This window comes from Odocoileus virginianus, chromosome 19 (assembly GCF_023699985.2).
Source record: "Odocoileus virginianus isolate 20LAN1187 ecotype Illinois chromosome 19, Ovbor_1.2, whole genome shotgun sequence".
Taxonomy (NCBI): domain Eukaryota; kingdom Metazoa; phylum Chordata; class Mammalia; order Artiodactyla; family Cervidae; genus Odocoileus; species Odocoileus virginianus.
This window is the reverse complement of record NC_069692.1, coordinates 31,399,212-31,418,929: the sequence shown is the minus strand read 5'-3', so window position 1 is coordinate 31,418,929 and position 19,718 is coordinate 31,399,212. Positions and strand designations below refer to the sequence as shown.

Below are 19,718 nucleotides of genomic sequence, written 5' to 3'. Positions count from 1 at the left end.
CTTCAGGGTAGCTGTCTCCAACACTTTAAAAAATGTTAATTATGATTATGTTCCAATTCACTACAATGTTTTATACATAAATATAAAACATACACACATATGCTGAAAATTTTGAAAGATTTTTTTTTTTTTTTGTCTAAGAAGATGACAATGGCTTAGAAAAATTCCAAAATTTTAGCCTAAAAATAGTTGTTAAATTTGCAATAAGTGCTTAAAAGTAACCAATGGACTAATTTAAATCTGGCTTTTTTGTTTTTCTAATTTTGTTTAACGAAGCAAGTATGTTTCTAGTAAATAGATTTCAAGCTGAGACTGAGAGGTTATGTCCAGAGCTTGGCTTGAAACCTGGACTGATAATGAAGCCTCACATGTGACTTTTTTTTTTTTTTTCTATAGCTACATCAATGGCAGCACAGATTATTGTTTTTTGGACATTTATATGTTCCAGCTTCTATGAAATGTTTTACTGAAATTGCTTCATTTAACCCATAGTTTTCTAGTTGTATTATGTTCACCAATTTGCAGTTGAATATGTCGAAGCTGAGAGAGGCTAAGTTGGCTAGAGTCACATAGTAGGTAAGTAGTAGGGCTGGAATTTGAACATGTTTCTTAAAATCCAAAGCCCATATTCCATCATCACAATAAATAATGCTTCCCTCCTTATAAGAGCCAAATTTTGTGATGTGTCCATGATGCCATCTTTTTTTTAGCCCACCCACTGCTCAGTCGCTTCAGTCATGTCCGACTCTGTGCCCCCCCATAGACGGCAGCCCACCAGCCTCTGCTGGCCCTGGGGTTCTCCAGGCAAGAACTCTGGAGTGGGGTGCCAGTTCCTTCTCCAAGCCCACCCACAGAAGCTCAGATAAATGGGTTTGAAAACCATTCAATCATATTCATCAGAAATTGGATGGATAATAAAAGTATCAAACTTTTATCAGAATCCTTTCTCTTCTCAATGGCATAGCCAATATTTCTTCCACAGGCACTGATTAATAGCACGCAAGTTGCATGGCTGTTGCCCATATCTATAGCATCAGCTATAGTAACAAGATTTATCAATGTCTCAATGCTTTGGCAAGAAAAAGCATTCAGGAAGAATGATGCAGTTATTTCTCTATATGTCCAGGCTTCTGGTTTTTGGAATGTTAACAACTGAATGGTCCAAGATGGAGTAGTTTTGTAACTGCAAATAGTTTGGTCAAGGCTTGTGGACACATGATCCATAGAATCGTGGACTTCCCATGGTCTCTTTCACACAGGCCCACTGGCTATTTCCTTCACTGCTTTTTCATTTATTTTTTATGACTTTGCTAGACTTAACAGGCCAAATGTTTCAAGACTATTTCTCCAAAGAATACTGTCATTAATGTCAAGTTAATTTCAAGTTCTTTCACCAATATAAAATATTGTGATACAGTGAAAAAAGGTACTAGATTCAGAAGCAAAATGTTGGGATCCCTTTCTACCATGTACTACCTGTGAATATGTTGTCACTTCTATTTTATAAACATCTTATGTTCTTTTCTTTTTCATTTTTACCTTTTTAAAATGGTAAATATATACAAAAGTAGGAAAACTAGTAATAGCAAATTTTTATGAACTCTCTGTAACTTCAAAAATTATCAGTTCACTGTTATTTTAATTCATTATCCCTTTCTACTTCTCATTCCTAAATATCACATCATTTTATTCATAAATATTATATATTGCTAAAAATTAAGGACTCCTAAAAATGTGATCTAATTAACAGTTTAGTACCTAAAATTAGTAAATTATTCTTATAATCATCTAATACACAATGTTCTAATTTATAATTGCCTCATGAATTCTATATACATTTTTCTTCACAGTTGAGTTTTTAGATTGGGGTCCAAACAAGATCCATTCATTATAACAGGCTGACATTATTTCAGTCTGAATTTTACTGATTGCATTCACATGATAATCTCTGACATGTTCATTTGTCCTCTGTATTTTCTGTAAATTGATAGTGGGTTCCAAAAATAATTATATTTAGGTCAGATTGTTCATTTGTTTGGGGACAAAATTACTTCATAGGTAATATTGTAGTTTTCCATCAGAAAGCATGTGATGTTTGATTGCCTCTTGCAGTGTTAGGATGATTAGTGCCAAGATTCATTAATTCAGAGAGGTAAAATCAAGAGATTCTAGTTCTCTCATTTCTTCATCATTTATTAGCTGGAATACTTCTGAAAGAAGAACCTTGCTTATGTATTTGGATTCCCAGTCATGCAATTTTCTGGAGGAAAGGAAAAATAGTTGCTTAATTATTTCCTTTTACTTATCAGTTCCAAATTAATAAATTACCTCATTATCATCTATCAACACTAATCAATTAGCTTATTTTTTATACTATTGCCAAGTATAATTAACTTTATTTATTGTTTCAATCTATTTTAGTATTCTTCTTAATTTTCAAGTTATTTTGTTTTGGCAATTGTGATTACTTCAAGAGAAGCCTCTAAATAATTTTGAGTCAGACTTATTTTTCATCTACAGCATCTGTTATTGACCAATAACAAGCTTTTTCAGGTTTATCTTATTTTGTCCCAGTCCTAAAAGTAGCAGTTTATTCAAGGAGTCTGATTCCTCTTAGTAGGAAATGGTGTATCAAGAATATATCATGGACTTTGGTGGTACTCATTGCTATTGAGGTACTATTATTTATAAATATCTTCTGTCTACTACAGAACTGGGAAATATTTATTTTGTTTAAAATTATAAAACATACCATAAGTTTATTCTGAGAATTCAAATTTACAACTACAGTATTTTTATTTATTTTCTTCTATTTTATATCTTTTTGTTCTCTTCCTGAAAGTGACAATCTAGTTTCTTAATGTTACCAGAAATTATAGAATTGTAATTTCACAACGATTCAGCCATGAAAAGAGGTGAAATTTTTCCAGCTGCCATAACATGGATGAAACGCTAAGGTATTATTCTAAGTAAAATAAGTCAGAGGGAGAAAGACAGATGCTATGTGATTTCACTCATTTATGGAATATATATATAAAACACAACTCTCCACCACCACATAAATAAACCAGACTAAACAGAAACATACATAGAGAAAGTGGAGTAGTAGATACTAGAGCAGAAAGAGGTGTGAGAGGAGGCCAAAAGGGGTAAAGTGAGTCAATCTTATGGTGATGAATATAAACTAAACCTTTGGGGGTGAACAGGCAGTTATGTATACACAAGATAAAGTATAATAATGCAAACATGAAACTTATATAATGTTATAAACCAATAAAAAAGACTATCTCATAGCAAATCACTTACTTTATTCTACATATTCAAATATTAACCTCAGAAACTATATTGAAACCTTCCCCCTTCCATTCTCCCATTGGCAGCCACTCATTTATATTCAGTGGGTCTGCTTCCTTTTTGTTTTATTTTCTAGTGTGTTGTGTGTTTTAGAGTCTTCATGTAAGTGATATCATAGGATATTTGTCCTTCTCTGCCTGACTTATGTCACTTTGTATAATGCCTTCCAAGTTCATCCATGTTGTTGTAAATGTCAAAATTTCATTCCTTTTTATGGCTGGGTGGTATTCCATTGTGTGTGTGTGTATATGTATATGTATATGTGTATATATGTATATATATATGTGTGTGTATATGTTTATGTGTGTGTATATACATATATATGTATATACACAATGTATAAAATAGTTGTCTAAATTGTGTTTTGTATATGATTGGTTGCCCAATCTCAAATTTGCTTAAGGAAACAAAGATACTGGCGTGTAAGAACCAGTACAACACAATGGGTATGGGATCTATTTCAGCTTATCTGACCCACTTTTCTCACTGACCTGGGGCCATTCAATTAGCCACCAGGGAAGCCCAAGGATACTGGAGTGGGTAGCCTGTCCTTTCTCCTGCAGATCTTCTCAACCCAGGAATCAAACCAGGGTTCTGCATTGCAGGTGGATTCTTTACCAACTGAGCTACCAGGGAAGCCCATTCAGTTAGCTACTGAACATTTAATTTAGTGAGCGCTTGCCATACACCAGACCCATGATACCCACCCACGATAAAAGCAACCATAGGAGTCATGATCTTTCTCCTTACAGTGTTTAAGGTCTCTTGATGGAAACAAACAAATGCATGATTAATCTCCATACAGTGTGGCAAGTACTGCAAAAAGGGAGGACAGATTGCCAGATGAGCAGAAAGCAGAGGCTCCAGGTTAATACCCTGAGTACTCAGGGAGATGAAACCTCTACTAACTAGGAATTGGGCGATGGGGGACAAGGATGGATGATCTGTTTGGTGGAAGTAGCTTGGGCAAAGGCTCAGAGGTAAGAAAATGTAGGTCCTGTGAGGAAATAAAGCATCATCAGTATGGCTGGATCATGGAAATCATGGGGATGGAGAGAGTGGGACATGATAAAGACCGGATGAGAAGAGGCTAGAACATGAGGGTCTCATAAGCCACATGGAGGATGTGGACTTGATCCAGTCAGTAATGAGGCTCTTCTGAAAAGTTTTACAATTCACTCAGACTTAAATCTGGAGAATGGATTTCAACAAATTGATACCAGAAACACTGGAATAGGAAAACCTAGTCATTTAAACTCACTGTCCCTCATGACAGAGCTAGCATAAATCATCTCTAAAATCACTCCTAACACTACATGAATCTCAAATCTCTTCTACCTAGTCTTGAGGCTGCAGAGTTTCCAAGGTTCCCCCCACAGGGACGTGATGGGAGGAAACTAGTTCTATCTTCCAGATAAACTCATGTGTCATTTGCCCTCACTTGTCATATAGACCAGAAATCAAACTACATACTAATAAAAATCTGATTTGAAAGCATTATCTACCAAATGGGTAAGATAGGTTTTCAGTCATTGGGAGCAGAGTATTATCAGAGACAGCACTATCATAACATTAATAAAATATGCAAAAATAGTAGCTAATTACTGTGAATTTGAGCTTTGCAGGTGGTGCCCATAGTAAAGAATCCTCTTTCCAATGCAGGAGATGCGTGTTCACTCCCTGGTCAAGAAGATCCCCTGGAAAAGCAAATGACAACCCACTACAGTATTCTTCCCTGGAAAATTCTAGGAACAGAGGAACCTGGAGGGCTATAGTCCATGGGGGTGCAAAAGAGTCAGATATGACTGAGCATGCACTGATGATTGTGAAGTATTCTGTTCTCTTATGTATACATACCTGTATGTATACCTGACCTATTGGAAAAACTGATGTATGCAGTGAATTTTATCCTAGGAAAGCAGCTTAGAAACATTGTTATAAGGGAATTATACTGTTTCAACTAGTTGTTGAACATGAAGCTTTGAACACCTGGGGGAAAGTGTTTGTAAGAAATGCTTTCTGGTGAGGGCGGGCAGGTAACACTGCACTAGGAAGTTTTTATACTAGAGGACATTTATAGGTGATGTACAGTGTTCTCCCTCTAGGTTTTGTGTTCCTTAATAACATCTGAGGCTAACATGATGCCATTCCTAGTTAGCACGGCGCTGCACAGTTCAGACAAGGCTAGCAGAAGAGGTAAGTTTCCCTGAGGGAGTAGTTAGAGAATTAATTAAATGGAGGAAGGCACTGGGTTATTTAGAAAAGAAATTATTAGAGTTAAGACCACACACAGGCGAGAATAGAAATGAGCAACAAGAACCAGGGGAGAACCAAGTTCGCCGTGCGGCATGTATGCCAAGTCCCTTCAGTCATGTCAGACTCTTTCTGACCCCGTGGACTGTAGCCCACCAGGCTCCTCTGTCCCTGGGATTCTCCAGGCAAGAGTACTGGAGTGGGTTAACATGCCCTCCTCCAGAGGATCTTCCCAACCGTGGGACTGAACACACCTCTCTTACCTCTCCTGCATGGATAGGTGGGTTCTTCACCAGGAGCCCACCTGGCAATCTAGTGCCTCTGTCCTAAAAGAAACGGAGATAATTTTTCTTAGGAAAATAAGCTTCCTCTTCCCACATAATGTGTATTTGTAAAGGACTATAGATATTAGGCATTTTATACCAATATTGTTTAAAAGATACCTTCTGTCCTAAATGAGGGGCTTCATTGGTGGCTCAGATGGTAAGGAATCTGCCTGCAATGCAGGAGACCCAGGTTTTAATCCCTGGGTCAGGAAGATCCCCTGGAGAAGAGAATAGCAACTCACTCCAGTATTTTTGCCTGGAGGATCCCATGGACAGAGGAGCTCGGCGGACTACAGTTTTTGGGGTCGCAGAGTTGGACACGACTGAGTGACTAACATTTCTCTCCCAAATGAAGGCTTCTGCCAACTGAGACTCAGAGGCTCTTCTAAATGCCATTTGGAAGGTTGCAGCAGACTCTGACCAAAGGACAGGTTTATCAAGACTTCGTATGAAAATAAATATTCAGCTATCTTTGAAAACAATTTCTTCAGATGGCCAACATTTGAATTTCAAAAGTCATCCTTTTTTTTCTGTCTTGTGCACATGTTCAGTCACTTATTCAAGTCTGACTCTTTGTGGGCCCATGGACTATATGTAGCCTGCCAGGCTCCTCTGTCCATGAAACTTTCCAGAGAAAAATACTGGAGCGGGTTGCCACTTCCGTCCTGAGTTAACTGAAAATACCAGAAAATTCGAACTTGTTAGACAACTAGGCTCAATCATTGCATTAGTTTAAAATACCAGAGTTAACTTGTCTGCCACTCACTATTCGTGGATTCCTTGATTTTCATGAAATTTGGCCAACAGAGTGACATAAAGTTTTTGCTATGGCACTTACAGAGTTCAGTTCCCATAATCCGTAAATCAAGTGGATGTTCTTAAGGGCAAAGGTTTTTTTTTGTATCTATGCACTTAATTTTGAAGATCCTGAAATCTTATAAATAATTACTTGCTAAAGAACTCTAGTGACTGATGTTCAAGTTTCAAAAATGATTGGTTTAAAAAGCTGATGGGACAGGCCATCAAGGAAGGAGAACAGAAAATATTTACCCAGTTATTGATACCACATTGCTGGGTTATCATGCTTTTCTTGCCTTTGGATCAATATATGTTCAAGTACTTTTTTACATCTTTTATCAAAAAAAAAATGCAATTTTCAACAGGGAAACTGAGGTTTAGGCTACAATTTTCTAACTAAATCAATAGACATTTATATAGTATCTATGTATGGGGGAAATAAAAAGTTTCAAAAAAATTAACTTCTTCCTGGAACATAAAATATAGTAAGTATGGAAAATCATGAATGTATTAAATTATTAAAATGTAAACATTAAGTAAAAATTAGATGATTCTTATCCTATTACATATAGTAATGATGGCAATAACAGCTAAGCTTTCTTGAGTGTTTAATCCAATGAAGCATTTTTTCATTTAAATTTTCAAACTGGGATCAAAATTAACTTATTTTCCCAACATCTGCTTGAGGTAAACACAGTTGTCTTTCTTATTTATTGGTAGTGCATTGAGGTTGACAAGAGATGAACAAATTGCCTAGGGTCACGTAGCTCAAGGTTCAATGAAGTCTGTCTCCCATTCTGTCTCACCATCTGAGTTCTAAGGGCCTCTTTTTAAGTCCAGGCACAAGCTCTGGAGCCCATGCATTAAGGGAATTGATGTTCTTCCAGGTATAGTTTGGTAGGACAACTCATGGTCTACAGATTGAAAAGAACACCCAAGCGTTTTCTTTTTCGAATGCATCTCCTTTAAAAGTTTTATCCTTTACTTACTCCGTTCTGTGTTTCTGTTGTTTCATCTCTAAATCATGTCTGATTCTTTTGTGACTCCAAGGACTGTAGTCTACCATGCTCTTCTGTTCATGAGATACTCCAGGCAAGAATACTGGAGCAGGCTGCCATTTCCTACTCCAGGGGATCTTCCAGACCCAGGGATCCAACTCAGGTCCTGCCGCATCTCCTGCATTGCAGGCAGATTCTTTACCACTGAGCCACCAGGGACGCCTCCAATCTACAGCAATATGTTTGTAATTGGCACCTCAAACATACATGCCAATTTCATCCCTGGAGTTGATAGGTAGACCCATTGTGTGAATATGAAGATGTAATTAAACTTCAGTAGGTTGCTTAAAAAGTACACTGTATAAATAATATATAGTATTTTAATATTACAGTGTATTTTAGTAGCTACCTTGTTTTAGTCAGAGTCCATAATGTGGGGATTATTATTCATTTGATGTATTATCCTCCTTAAAATACAGTTTATGTAGTTCAAGGCACGTGCAGATTACGTGCGCATTGTTTATAGTTAAATGACTTGCTGATGTTCATGTATTACTCCCTGTTGGAAGACACTCCACGGTGAAAACGAAATCTCTGCTGTTTGTTTAATTGTGCCATAGGGCAGAGATGAGAATGTGTCTAGGATCTAGGAGTGAGAGAACGCCAGCTTTAATAAGCATACAATGCAATTTAACAGTTCATAAAACAGTAAAATTTAATCCTGGACTGAGAGATTTATTAAATTTCACTCAGCAAAATGGAGTATGGGATACAAGAGCAAGTGAGAATTAAGTCAAATGATTTCAGGGGTAATAGATTTTATTACCTGATAAAGTGGGGGGATTACTCTTTTTTTTTTTCAAGTTATTTCTTCTTAATTCATTCTTTGGAAATAATTGGATTATGTAGGAAAGCTTTTAGCAAACAAAATAAATAAATTGGGAACAAATAAAAGCTTTTGTTTAACTTTGTTTCATTTCAAAAGAATAAAACTGTCCCACTGAAATCATATGGAGGTTGTGGCAGAAATATTTTAAATTATAAGTTAAAGTATTTTGTATTCAAGTAGAATTGACTGATTTTCTTTTTTTTTTAAGTTCATTTACAGTGCCCCCAAACTAAATGATGCTTGACAACACTGCAGTTTCAGATAATTTCATTTTTGCATATCAAGTAGCATACTAAAAAATTCTTAGGCATATTTCATACATCTATAATGATCAACTCCACTAAAGCTTTGCCATAAATGGACAGTACATATTTTGTTTTTTCCAACTTTGATGTTATTTAAAAAAGTATTAAAATTTGACTATGATATTAAAGAATACAAGTTACAATTGTATGAATTCCTTCAATGTAAGACCTAAAATTGCTACTTTTTATTATTGTTGTTGGGGTTGGGAAAAAAATAAAAATTATGATTAAAAGAAAGAGCCTTCCCCCAAGCTGGAAGTATCTAGATTTGCATAACAAAAGAACCAGCTAATGACTGCATAGACATTTAACTGTGTTTTTACATATATTATGTCCTTTAAGCTCCCTTACACCCCGGTTTACTAAGTAGGACAGATATTATTTTTCCCAGTTTATAGCTGAGAAAGATGGGGTTTGGAGAAGTTACGTTTACCAGGGGACATAGGGCTATTAACTGCAGAACAGATTTGGTGCTGGTCATTTGAGTTGAAGTTGTAAAAACACCATAAGGTCCTTTGCTATATATTAAACAGCAATAATGAATATCATTAGTATTTGACGCTTTAGATATTTTATTTGCATTATAATTTCCCTAGTAGTTATTTCAAAATCTGTGAGTAATTTCAACAATATTCAGTTCATTAGAATAAGGTCTCTCTTTTAGTGATCACTAGCTAGATCACTGCAGCACTTAATTTTTTAAACAAAAGCATATTTTAAATTGTTTAACATCCTTGAGTGAGGATATACCTGTGAAAGTTTTTATAGGCTATTGAAATATGAATTTAGTGGTACTAAATTGAGTGAGATTTTAGAATGAAAAATATACATAACAGGGTTAACACAAACAATGCCTTCTGTGCTGTGCATCATTTTGAGATATTTGCTCAGTGAATATAATTTTTGAGAAAGCTAACACTGTCAGCCAAAGTTAACTTTTCTTCTCTTGACTTTGACAACCATGTGTTTCCATCATCTGTACAGTATCTGTCTCATATGAGATACTTACTATATGTTAAGCAGTAATGAGAATCAAGAGTCAGCTGTTAATCGATGGATGACACAGGTTCAGTGATGTGCTAGTAGTGAACCTGAGTCAACTCTCTTAAGTCAGTTAAATCCTCCAAAGAATTCATATACTGAGTGTCTTCTTTTGACTCCATTTAGAGAGATCATACCTGTCAGTCTGGAGAGGAGTGTGGATCACACATTAATCTTTTCAAGCTCACTTGCACGTGAAAATCACTGTAGGGCCAGCATCTCTGTATTTTCTGGCTACAAAGAGAAGCAATGTCAACTGTTGCGTGGCCTTTTGGTTTTGACTGATACTCATCACTTGTAAGGGCTTCCCAGGTAGCTCAGCGGTGAAGAATCTGCCTACCAATGCAGGAGGCACAGGAGACGCGGGTTCAATCCCTGGGTCAGGAAGATCCTCTGGAGTAGGAAATGTCAACCTGCTCCAGGATTCTTGCCTGAAAAATTCTGTGGACAGAGGAGCCTGGTGGGCTACAGTGCATGGGGTTACAAGGAGTCAGACACGACTGAGCAACTGACCACACACATACATTTGTAAAAGGAAGCAGGAGCATTTACATCTATGTGACTCTGATAGTTTCATCTGTCCTTTTTGTTGTTCAAGCAACTATTTTTTTTTTTTAAAAAAACAAGTCCCCTCAAGGAACTTAGCAAAAGGATGAGAACACAAAATTGTGTCATTGTGGCCCCCTCATTTCTCCTGGAGTTCCTGACAGTACACAGGCCCTTTCCCTGGTGGCTATGCTTATAGTTTCATTGTCATTCTGCAGTATTCCTCTCCTGACTCTAAAATCAGCAAACTTATAAAGTATTTCACTAGAATAGGACCCTAAGAGTCTTTGTTTTTCCTCAGACTCACAGTAAAAATTATTGTGGCCAGAATATTTCAGGGTTATATTTTTAACAAAACCAGATGCAAAGGTTTTACCAAGTCACATCTTTCCATGATGTTCCCATTTCTTTTCTTAATTGGGTACCTCCTAATCTTCCTCAGAAGGGGATGATTGAGGTCTATATATGTCTCTGAATCTGGGTATTCAGAGTGACAAGACCAGTGTTTCCTGGGTCCAGTTTGATAAATGACTTAGTCTAAAATGGTGTCATTAGGTACCTGACTTGACAGGGTTTGAGGTTTGTCCAAATTCAAGACACTAATTACAGCTTTCAGGTCTAGTTAATATTCAGCTAAAAAGTAGATATGTCCTATGGGTCAGTATCAGACACCCCCGAGATTAATCTAACAGCTAACTAGAGTCAGCATCAAAGGCTAATCTTTCAATACATTCTGCTATTCATTTTTTGGCATACTCATTTGGATGAGAAACTTTGTTATGACTGAATTATCAGACATAAAACACTGGCTTTTAACTGCACTTCCCAGAGTCCGGCAGGCTGTCTCAGCAGCAGGTACCAATCCCAGCGCTGTCTGCAAGAGGCTGCAGTGCCAGGACAAATCATGCTGGGGGTTCCTTGGAGACGCTCGTGTACAAATGAAATAATGTTTCAAAGAACATCAAGGCCATCCTCCTGAGAAACAAATAATGACAAAAGGACAATGTAAAGATCGAGGGTCTTGGCAGAAAATCAAAGGGCTATGCCTACTGCTTTGATTCCTTGACAACGTGGTAAGAACATTGGAGTCACAGGATTTGTTTTTAACAACTGAGTGATTCCCTCAGCACCAAAGCTCTGGGCTAGTGTAATTGTTCTAATTCACTCAATCCTGAAAAAGACTCTGAATCAGAGGGTTCTAGAAATGGCATATCGGCCTTATTTAGTCACTGCCTGTTATTTGATCACTGTCAGTTATTTGACTAAATAAGTCAAATTAACTGGCTATTTGGATATATTGTTAATGCTTTTGTATCTCAGAAGACAAACGTTTCATTTCCAGTTTTTTAATGAAAATTTTTAAGGAAATTACCACTTTATGATCATGCTTGGTTTATTCAACCAGTCAAAATCATCAGTATCTTCTACTCAAATCAATCCTTTTTGATTGATTGAGAAATCATATATCTCTGTTGCTGTTAACTCTAAAACACCACAGGATTCTTTTCTTTTGCTCACTAAAGGTTTAAGAAAATTTCCAGATGAAATGTTTTGTCTTTTATGGAAAATAATATATTACTGTTTCATTCATCTGAACCCATTTGAAACTACAAGATAAAGGTTGATTCCAGAGTTGATTTCTTGAGCATGTGATTTGTACAGTTACACAGGACCCAATGCTTAGAAGAGACGTGTGCTTGTTTTAATGCTATGCTGTTGTCATCATGCAATCTTAATGTTTGAGTAAATGCCTTTATTCTTTAATTTATTTTTTTACTGAAGGATAATTGCTTTACAGAATTTTGTTGTTTTCTGTCAAACCTCAACATGAATCAGACATAAGTATACACATATCCCCTCCGCCTTGAACCTACCTCCCATCTCCTGCCCCAAGGCCATCCGTTTTTATTTCTCACTGGGCCCCACAAATCATACAACCAGTGCTGACTGCTGCTAGTACTGCGACAGACTTGTCACTTGCACAGTGGAAAGCAAAAACAACTCACGAATTTTGTCTGACTTGACAGTGGGGAAGAGAGAGACATTTACCTTTAAGGAAGGTCAAAGCAAATTCAGAAAATTACAAAAGTTTTAATTCTTATATCAAGATGATGCTGTGAAAGTGCTGCACTCAATATGCCAGAAAATCTGGAAAACTCAGCAGTGCCCATAGGACTGGAAAAGGTCAGTTTTCACTCAAATCCCAAAGGAAGGCTATGCCAAAGAGTGTTCAAACTACTGCATAATTGCACTCATCTCACACGCTAGCAAAGTAATGCTCAAAATTATCCAAGCCAGGCTTCAACAATACATGAACAGCGAACTTCCAGATGTTCAAGCTGGATTTAGAAAAGGTGGAGGAACAAGTGATCACATTGTTAACATCCATTGGATCATCAAAAAAGCAAGAGTTCCAGAAAAACATCTACTTTTGCTTTATTGACTATGCCAAAGCCTTCGATTGTGTGGATTACATAAACTGTGGAAAATTCTTCAAAAGATGGGAATACCAGACCACCTGACCTGCTTCCTGAGAAATCTGTATGCTGGTCAAGAAACAACAGTTAGAACTGGACAAGCAACAACAGACTGCTTGCAAATAGGGAAAGGAGTACATCAAGGCTGTATATTGTCACCCTGCTTATTTAACTTATATGCATAGTACATCACGGGAAATGCAGGGCTGGATGAAGCACAAGCTGGAATCAAGATTGCTGGGAGAAATATTGATAACCTCAGACACACAGATGACACTACCCTAATGGCAGAAAGTGAAGAAGAACTAAAGAGCCTCTTGATGAAAGTGAAAGAGGAGAGTGAAAAAGTTGGCTTAAAGCTCAACATTCAGATAACTAAGATCATGGCATCTGGTCCCATCACTTCATGGCAAATAGATGGGGAAACAGAGAGAGACTTTATTTTTCTGGGCTCCAAAATCACTGCAGATGGTGACTGCAGCCATGAAATTAAAAGACGCTTGCTCTTTGGAAGAAAAGCTATGACCAACTTAGACAGCATATTAAAAAACAGAGACATTAATTTACCAACAAAGGTCTGTCTAGTCAAAGCTCTGGTTTTTCCAGTAGTCATGTATGGATGTGAAAGTTGGACTGTTAAGAAAGCTGAGCGCCAAAGAATTGATGCTTTTGAACTGTGGTGTTGGAGAATACTCTTGAAAGTCCCTTGGGTTGTGAGGAGATCCAACCAGTCCATCCTAAAGGAAATCAGTCCTGAATATTCATTGGCAGGGCTGATACTGAAGCTGAAACTCTAGTACTTTGGCCCCTTGATGTGAAGAACTGACTCATTAGAAGAGACTCTGATGCTGGAAAAGACTGAAGGTGGGATGAGAGTGGGAGGACAGAGGATGAGAAAGTCCAATGGCATCACCAACGCGATGGACATGAGTTTCTGTAGGCTTTGGGAGTTGGTGATGGACAGGGAAGCCTGGCATGCTGTAGTCCATGGGGTTGCAATGAGTAGGACGCGACTGAGCAACTGAACTGAACTGAACTTGCTTCCCTGACGCCACTACCTGCTGTCTCTCTCTACCTGTGGTCTCCTTCTTATACTTCTCTTCTCTGAGTCCTTCAATATCCTTGAACACCAGTACTCTTTTTTTTCCTTCTAATTTTTTTCCTGACTGTTATTTGCTCCTGGGTTTTATTTAATCTTTCTCCATTTGTTGGTGATTTCCCAATTTAAATCCCTGGCCCATTCCTGTAACTTGAAACAAATTCATGGGTCCAACCCATCTGTCAGACATTTCTACTTGTAGGTTTCAGAAACAACTCAAACTTATCATCCAACCTGAAACTTCTTGTCTGCTCATGGAGATAAGCAATCAGTGAAGTCTCTGTACCCGTGGAGATTGTGTTCTAACGCAGGGGAAGAGAACTGCACTCTGTGTGTGCATGTGTGTGTAGTCAGATCATGACAAGGGCTCTGAAGAAAAATCAGACGAGCTAAGAGAATAAAGTGATTGTGAGGGCATATTTTTGATGGCATTTATCTCCATTATTTTATCTTAGTGACTATTATGATCATCTTTCTATTAGCCTCAATAATAAGAAAACTGAGGGTTACTATAACCTCCTTTCTTCTTGTCATCACTCCCTTCATCTCCCCAATAATCAGTCAATGGTAAAGTCTGCATCTAAATATTTCATGAGTTAATTCATTTTTCTCCCTGTCTACCATAGGGCAGCTGATTATGGAATGCACCTGTCTATTGCTGTGTGTCCTCCCTGATTTCCTTCTGACTCTAAATATGTTACGACTGTGTTGATGTACTATTGGGTTTCCGTGGTCACTCAATGGTAAAGAATCCAGCTGCCAAGGCAGGGGACATGGGTTCAGTCCCTGAGCTGGGAAGATCCCCTGGAGAAGGAAAGGACAACTCCCTCCAGTATTCTTTCCTGGGAAATCCCATGGCTGGCAGGCTACAGTCCATGGGTCACAAAAGAGTCAGATGTGACTTGGCGACTAAACAGCAATGTACTCTTATGTAAAAGTCAAAATGAAGTCGCTCAGTCATGTCTGACTCTCTGCGACCCCATGGACTATAGCCTACCAGGCTCCTCCATCCATGGAATTTTCCAGGCAAGACTACTGGAGTGGGTTGCCATTTCCTTCTCCAGGGAATCTTCCAGACCCAGGCCTCAAACCCAGGTGTCCTGCGTTGAAGTCAGAGGCTTTACCATCTGAGCCGCCAGGGAGGCACTATTATGTAAATACAAATATAATTGGGCACATCATTTGGATTTTAATAGTTGGCATATTCTAGGAAGAATAGCGGAATGAATGATTCAACTATTTCAGACTGTGTTTCAGTTTTAGAGAGTACATTTACATCCCTTTTTTGCAAAAACTACCTGGGTTAGTCTTAAAGTTATTCTGCCTAACGCAGAGGTAGAGACTTAATATACTGCTGAGAGAAGGCACCTGAAAACAGAAGCAAGATATTTTTTTTTTCCCCTTGAGGGAGGAAGTGTTTTCTTAGGAAATCAGCCCTTTTCGCTTCCTCTCCATGGAGCAGAAATTAATCTTGTAACCGATTCTTCAGAGCCTATAGAAATGGCAGGCACTACCTTTAAATGAGGTTAATCTGGGTGTGTAATGATTAAAGTGACCTCTTATTTGGAAATTAGGAACATATCAAATTTGGGTTTTCCTATACATCTACTGAGGTCTGATTTCTCAAAAAAGTTATATAAGTCATTTATATGGAATCCATTTTTTTTGCATTACAAATATTGAGGCTAAATTTCAAAATGTTGTATATGAGTTTAATTCCATTAAAATTTAAATTAAATGATTAAAACAACATTTTAAGCTATCTTTGTTTTTGCAAGATGCATTGATTGCAGTAAGGAGCCAAATATTAATTTATAAATGTAAAGCATTTTCAATATGAAGAAATCACTTATTTTAAGAAAATGATATAGACTGGCATCATTGAAACAACATTCTACTGGTAAAATTTATGTACTTATTCCACTTATGCTTAAATGATAGCTCACTGATTTGGGACTTGATTTTGGAGAAAACTGAGAAAATCAATATTAGTAGATAATTTAAAGACCAAATAGCTGTAGTATTAATTATAAATTTTTAATAATTACTCTTGAATATTTTTTCTAAATCTTATGGTTCAATATGTGATATCATTGATAATATCAAAATAATGGTCCTAAAAGTTCCTGAAATATTTAAAACCTTTCTCAAAGTCATGTTTGACATATTGTATGTGTGTGTTAGTCACTCAGTCGTGTCCAACTCTTTGTCCATGGACTGTGGCCCACCAGGCTCCTCTGTCCATGGAATTCTCCAGGCAAGAATACTGGAGTGGGTTGCTATTCCCTTCTCCAGGGTATCTTCCCAACCCAGGGATCAAACCTGGGTCTCTTGTATTACAGACAGATTCTTTACCATCTGAGCTACCAGGGAAGCCCTCATGTTTGACATAAATGAGCACATTTGGAATTATGGAAAATTCAATTGGGAGAAAAAGATTGGCTATGCTTACCTCAAATATTTTTTTATAACAAAGTTGTCTATACATAAATACATAAAACAACTATGTTTGTTTGAAAACAGCTAGTCATGCCATATAATTGTCAAATTGTATTTTAGGTAAATACAGCATGTTTTTCAGACCAGATGACTTCTGGGAGTGTCATCTTCTAGAGCTGAGTTGCCTGCTAATCGCTTGGCTCAAGACAGAAAAAAAAAAGCGTATTAGTGCTTTTCCAAATGAGCCTCACACTTAGGGAGCACCACAGTAATTTTATTTAATAGCTTGGGGCTTCATTTGCAAGAAGCAGACACCATGTTAATTAACAGCACAATGCTTGTAGGAAAGCTTTAAGATATGACTTGATTAATCACTTTTTCCTTTTGATGTCCGTATTTAGGAAATAATTCTTTATGTCCACTGACGCAGATGATGGCCTGACTGGTTGTTTGTAGTTGTCCAAGACGGGCAGACTTTACAACGACAAGTCATCCAGGCAGCTCTCATCTGCCAGTCTTGGGGCCTGACCTTTACTTTTGGTTGCGTTTACATGCATGAAAATGAAAAATCTGTAGTGGAAAACTTTAGGGAAATTAGAAGTGGCTCGTGTAAACAGCAAGTTACCTAGAATTCAGAAGAAAATATGCTTTAAAAAAGATAATTATTGGAGTGTAGTTGATTTAAAATGTTGTCTTAGTTTCTGCCGTATAGCAAAGTGTATCAGTTATGCATATACGTATATCCACTCTTAAAATTCTTTTCCCATGTAAGTCATTACAGTGTACTAAATAGAGTTCCCTGTGCTATACCACATGTCATTGTTAGTTACCTATTTTATACATAGTAGTGTGTGTATGTTAATCCCAATCTCCCAGTATATCCCTCCCCCCACCCACTTCCCCCTTGGTGACCATATGTTTATTTTCTACATCTGTGACTATATTTCTGTTTTGTAAATATGTTCATTAAATATGCTGCTTTTAATAAAAACATAAAATTTGAATTTGCTTCATTAAATCATACCTTAAAGTTATTGCAAATTCAGTTCCAGACCACTGTTAAAAAAAAATGTTACAGTAATTTTTAAATTTTCCAGTACATATAAAAGCTATGCTTCTACTATAGTGTAGTCTATTAAGTGTACAATAGCATTATGTCTAAAAAAACAAGGCACAACCTTAATCAAAAGACACTTCATTGCTAAAAAATAGTAACCATTATCTGAATCTTCAGCAAGCTGAGTCATAATCTTTTTGCAGATCACCATAGCAAGTAATAATAAGGAAAACTTTTAAATGTTGTGAGTTATGTAAATGCAACATGGGCACAAAGTGAGCAAATACTGTTGGAAAATAGCACCAATAAACTTTCAGGATACAAAGTCGCCACAGACCTCCAATGTATAAAAAAGCACGGTATCTGCAAGGTACAATAAAGTGAAATATGCCTAAAATTCTGCTGTTTATAGGCACAAGACGTAATTATCCAATATCATGCATGAGTACAATTGTGCCCTATGAGAGGTATAGCCTATATTTTGTTTATAGCTAAACAATTTATATCTTAAGAGTATCCATAATTGAACTGTATTTAGTAGCTAAAAATGATAAGGTAGAACCTAACACTAACTTGGAAGGGCATATTCTTAGGTTTTTTTTTTTTTTTTCTTTTTAAAGCAACTTGAGACTATTCCACTTTTGATTAAAACAATAAAAATAAATGCAATATCTATGTGGGTTTGTATTTATATATCAATGGTATTGAGAAATAATTACCTCAAAGTTTAGAGCCTGAATGGCAGACTCTAAATTGTTTTACTGAATGTAAGGCTATACTGCTATAATCCATTACAAGAGGAATATATTGTTTTATAGCATGGATATCTCAATTTTAACATCTATACTTAAATGTCAATACATATAGCTCTAGACAATAATTTTAATAGCTTTACAATATTCACTTATATAACATTAAAAACTTCTTAGCCTTGAAATTCAGGCTGCTATATTTTTTAAAAAGTGTAAACCATGTTTTATGCATGTATTTGTATATACATCTGTGTAATCTTGTATTGTTGTTTCAATGGAGTAAAATTTCCAAAGGGAAATTGTAATGTCCCAGTTTGTGCTTGACACCGATTTCCAGATTGTTTTCCGGAATAGTATTACCTGTTTTTTTCTGGCACTCAACCATAGGTACTAGCACATCATTGTCCAGCTATGTCTCATGAGGAAATTGTGATTTTTCTTACCTAGAAATTTTACTGACTCTTTCTCACCTCTGGATTGAAAAAAATAAGTTCATGTCATCAATAAATGAAAGCTGACTTTTCAATGATGAAAAGCTTTGGATAAAAGCTATCTTTTCAGTGATCTTGTTTCATAGAGCACACTGCATTAGCTTAAGAGGAGGGTGGAGCTAGTCTCTAAAATAGATGATAACTTGTGTTCTCTAGCTACTGCTATAAATAGCCACAATTGATGTTGTCATAATGTATCATGACTTCAGAAAAGTAGATTCTCTCAAGTGTGCCCCTTACTGGATGATTTAAGCCTCAACTCTTCAGAATCTTTTACCTACACCATTAGATTGTTAAAGAAAATTAAGTTACATCATATCTGAAAAGTGCCTACATAATGCCATATGGTAGGAGTTGTAGAAAGTAACTAAATAACTTCTTTGTGAAGTATTTACTTTCTAATTTAAAAAGGCAAAACATCATCAGGGGGTATAGTTAAAAATCAACATAATATGCCAATGTCATAACAGATATGCTTATTACCTGGTTTTTTCATATCTATAGTAAACTTCACACTTACATTCTGGTCAAGGATAGTCCTTATGATTCACCTAATTTCAAAGAATAATGAAATAAAAGTAAACTTGATTCTTCTGTTTTGCATGATAGATATGTATAATACCTTTGTACTGGTTTTCTTGAGAACAAAAGTAGGTGCAAATACCTAATTAGATAAAAGTCTGTCAAATTCTGGAATTATATTTATAATTGCAGTCATTTTCCCTTCAAAATATCTGTGGGTATTCATTCAAAGTATCTGTGGGCATTCATTAGGCGGCCTGAATTTACAAGCTGAGAAAGGCAAGAGAAGGACCTGAAGGATATACATTTGGGGAAGAGAGGAATGGAGGGGTCAGGGTTAGGAATACAAAGGAGCAGAAGAAATACTGTTT

The 19,718-nt window shown here is 36.6% G+C and overlaps 1 protein-coding gene and 1 long non-coding RNA gene across 12 annotated transcripts in view; one reads left to right on the top strand and one right to left on the bottom strand.

Annotated features, from left to right (window-relative positions):
* Nucleotides 1–19,718, top strand: part of GRIK2 (glutamate ionotropic receptor kainate type subunit 2) — a 732,075-nt gene that overhangs the window by 434,053 nt on the left and 278,304 nt on the right. The gene's annotated exons all lie outside the window — the stretch shown is intronic.
* LOC110143788 (uncharacterized) lies at nt 1,955–18,962 on the bottom strand. 3 transcript variants are annotated; one of them, XR_011492965.1, is made up of 5 exons: nt 18,778–18,962; nt 10,102–10,198; nt 8,139–8,375; nt 5,871–5,933; nt 1,955–2,260 (listed from the first exon to the last, which is right to left on the bottom strand). It is a non-coding gene; the product is annotated as an uncharacterized lncRNA (long non-coding RNA). The 3 variants fall into 3 exon arrangements; XR_002315687.2 differs by lacking the exon at nt 18,778–18,962 and adding an exon at nt 10,305–11,534; XR_011492966.1 differs by lacking the exon at nt 5,871–5,933.